We start from the raw sequence: 3,908 nt of genomic DNA, 5'->3' as shown, positions 1-3,908 counted from the left end.
TACTTCTGTGGTTTATTCCATCACTGTGCAGCAAGTTGCTTAGTTTTGAAAATTATGGTTATTCTTTATTTTATTTTATTTTATTTTATTGCGGTACACGGGCCTCTCACGGTTGCAGCCTCTCTTGTTGCGGAGCACAGGCTCCGGACGCGCAGGCTCAGCGGCCATGGTTCACGGGCCCAGCCACTCCGCAGCATGTGGGATCTTCCCGGACCGGGGCACGAACCCGCATCCCGCTCATCGGCAGGTGGACTCTCAACAACTGCACCACCAGGAAAGCCCAAAAATTATGGTTATTCTTGATGACTCCCTTCTCAGCACATTCAATCAGTTGTCAAATGTTATCAGTTCTGCCTTTAACACAGTTCTCGTGCTTAACCTTCCTTGTTCATATCTCTTTCAGGTTAGCAGACTATATTTACATCTGGGAAAACAAACAAACAGACAAAAAATACATCTGGGGTGATTATCTGGCAGGTAAGGCAGTGGGTAGGTGAGGGTTTCTAGTGTTTGGAGGACTTTTCTGAATTTTCCAGGTTTTCTATAATCATTTATCACCAGAAAAAAATGAACATAGAAACAACAGAATCTGTTCTTCAGAGATGTTAATTCGGTTATTCTCAGTGTCCTTCATTCCTAAGTATATGATGCCTGTATCTGTGTCTGTCAGCATCTAATCTTGTGGAAGGCATGACCCTGGCTCATAAACATCCCACACAGCCTAGGCATTCCAGCAGTGTTTGCTCAGTTAAATCTAGTTGAAGACTCGCCGCACCAGACAGCCTCTGCTGGTCCTCCGGCTGCTCCACGCTGCTGCTGCCTCGGCCCATCACTAGCAAAGAAGAAATCTCTATGCCCCTCATCCGCAATTGCTCTGGCATGTGCAAAGCTGGCTTTACTGGGGATGACGCCTCTCGGGGGAACGAGTTTCCGTCCATCATTGGCCACCCCTGACAACAGGGTGTCACGGTAGGCTTGGGACAGTCACGTGGGCAATGAGGCCAGAGCCAAGCTCAGCATCCTGACCCTCAAGTGCCCTATGGAGCACGGCATCATCACCAACTGGGACAACGTGGTATGGAGAAGATAGGCAACAACCACAGCTTCTACAATGAGCTGCGTGTGGTCCCCAAGGAGCACCCCCTGCTGCTGACCGAGGCCCTCCTGAACCCTGAGGCCTATCCTGAGAAGATGAGTCAGATCTCCTTCGAGACCTTCAACACTCCAGCCATGTGCATGACCGTGCAGGCTGTGCTGTCCCTGTAGCCTCTGGCTGCACCACTGGTACTGTCCTGGACTCTGAAGACAGGGTCATCCACACTGCCCATCTACTAGGAGTACGTGCCTCCCCACCACCCCACACCATCCTGCGTCTGGACTACGGTGGCTGGGACCTGACCGACTACCTCGTGAAGATGCTCCCGACGTGTGACTGCAGTTTCACCATCACCGCCCAGTGGGAAATCATGCGTGACATCAAGGGGCAGCTCTGCCACGTCGCCCTGGAGTTGGAGCAGGAGATGGCCACGGCTGTTTCCTCCTCCTCCCTGGTGAACAGCTGCGAGTTTCCCGACCATCAGGTGATCAGCATCCACAGTAAACAGTTCTGGGGTCCAGAGGTGCTCTTCCAGCCCTCTTCCTGGGTATGGAGTCCTGTGGCATCCAGGAGATCACCTTCAACCCCATCCTGAAGGGTGATGTCTGGGGAGACCATCATGTACCCCACACTGCCCACAGGATGCAGAGGGAGATCATTGGCATTGTCTCCCAGCAGGATCAAGATCAAGATCAACCCTCCTGGGCTTCCCTGGTGGCGCAGTGGTTAAGAGTCCGCCTGCCGATGCAGGGAACACGGGTTCGTGCCCTGGTCCGGGAAGATCCCACATGCCGCGGAGAGGCTGGGCCCGTGAGCCATGGCCGCTGAGCCTGCGCGTCCGGAGCCTGTGCTCCGCAACGGGAGAGGCCACAACAGTGAGAGGCCCGCGTACTGCAAAAAAAAAATCAACCCTCCTCCTGAACACAAGTACTAGGTGCGGACTGGGGGCTCCATCCTGGCTTTCCAGTTGATGTGGATCAGCAAGCAGGAGCATGACAAGCCCACCCCTCCATCGTCCACTGCTGCATAAGTTCGTTCAAGAGTATAAATTTGCCCTGGCAAGTGTGCACAGCTCATGCTAGCCTCATGAAACTGGAATAAGCCTTTGAAAAGAAATTTGTCCTTGAAGTTATATCTGCTATCAGTCCTGGATTGTACAACTTGCTGATTTTGACCTTCTGTTTAAGTTAACTATTCCTTTGGTCTATGTTTAATATCCTGTATATATCTTTGATTTAAACCCCCAATACATGCAGCTCCGTCACTACCTGGCTGAGGTGAGAACATGCTTGTGGAAGAAAAACCCATGGTCCTGATGAGAATTTGAGAGCCCATGAGTTTCTTGACCTGTGCAGCGTATTCGTGTGTAAGAGCTGCTTATTCCAGGATTTCTTTAGAGGCTGCCAAGAGTCCTGAGCCAGCTGGCATTTGTCTTTGGTGTCTGATGGGGTTGGGAAGGTCCCAACCTTAGAACCCACTTTCCTTTCTTACCTCACAATTTCCTGCCAGAATACCTGGTGGTTGTTACTTCTCTTGAGATGGAAAAGGGTTTGCATTTACACCCATAAATGTATTCATCCTTTGAATTTATGTAAGGTTTTTGTATGCAATTCCCAATTCTTTAAGAGATGACAACAAATGTTGGTTTTCTACTTTGTCATGTGAGAACATTTGGTCCCAGCAACATTTGGTCATTGTGAGGGAAATAAAAGTACTGCAGTAAACAACAAGAACAAATTCAGTTGATTGTTCGGGTGGAGGTGAACCACACAAAATTTTGTCACTCTTAAGATTAAAAAAATAACTAAAACAAATCCTTAAAATTTTAGTCTTCAAAAATCCTCCAAATGGCTCAAAATTTCAAAAGAAAGAATAAGAGATTATGAGAAAGAAGAGAGAGAAACTTTCAACCTGCTTCCTTTAGAAGTTACCATTAATTCTCTTATCAGTTCAAGAATTTATTTCGTTCTATGTAACTTTCTCCAACTTTTAGTTTCAATCTTTTTTGTACATTTTTCAATAAATTTCCCTTCTTTTGGACTCTGAGTTGAATCATATCATTGAGATTCTAGGCAGAAAGTTTCAGAACAGTTGGACATTGGGATATTACAGCATTCAGAATAATTTATTCTACGTCATTAGTATATACTGCACATCTACTTAGCCTAAAATTTTGACAAAGTCTTTGACAAAGGCTGAGAGAAAACAGTTCCCAGAGAAGGAAGAAAAGAAATTTCATTCTAGCTGGCTAGACTAGATAGCATCTTGATTTACTATCAATGTCCCCAAATATTGGCAAGTAATGATTTTTGTGTAAATTATACACTTTGATGTGTACAGAGGCTATGGAGCATTTTATATGAAGTAATAATATTAAGTATTTTAATTGAACCAATGACTGCTTAATCTGAAATCTAAGGAAATAAACAACACTAAATATGACACACTCACCCTTTATGGACTTAAATTCTGGGACAGTCCAAGTTGCCATTTTTGCTGATCTTTGTGGATATAAGATTGAGTTACTTTATTAGCAACAACAAGACTTTCAATCTTCAGTTGACAAATTATGTGGCCACTTCTGGAAAGATTGCTCAAGCCTTTCTTATTATTAACCTATCATAACTCTGATTTTTAAAATAAAAGCTTATTTCTTGTTGAATTTTCATTGAAACAAACATGCCTGTTATCAGTTGTGTTCAGGGACTCACATCTTGATAGGTAACTAAATGTCTCTCCTTTCCTTGGATCCTCTCTCCCCTTCTCAACTCTCTTTATATAAGAATTGTTCCCATCAGATGAATGGCTTTGA

At 45.3% G+C, this 3,908-nt stretch overlaps 1 pseudogene; it reads left to right on the top strand.

The window, feature by feature from the left end:
- The first annotated feature begins 834 nt into the window (after nt 1-834).
- On the top strand, nt 835-2,126 carry LOC103086991 (actin-like; annotated as a pseudogene).
- Nucleotides 2,127-3,908: the final 1,782 nt, after the last annotated feature.

The sequence above is a fragment of the Lipotes vexillifer genome, unplaced genomic scaffold (assembly GCF_000442215.2).
Source record: "Lipotes vexillifer unplaced genomic scaffold, Lipotes_vexillifer_v1.1 scaffold418, whole genome shotgun sequence".
Lineage (NCBI taxonomy): Eukaryota > Metazoa > Chordata > Mammalia > Artiodactyla > Lipotidae > Lipotes > Lipotes vexillifer.
The sequence above is the reverse complement of the archived record's forward strand: the minus strand, read 5'-3'. Positions and strand labels throughout refer to the sequence as shown.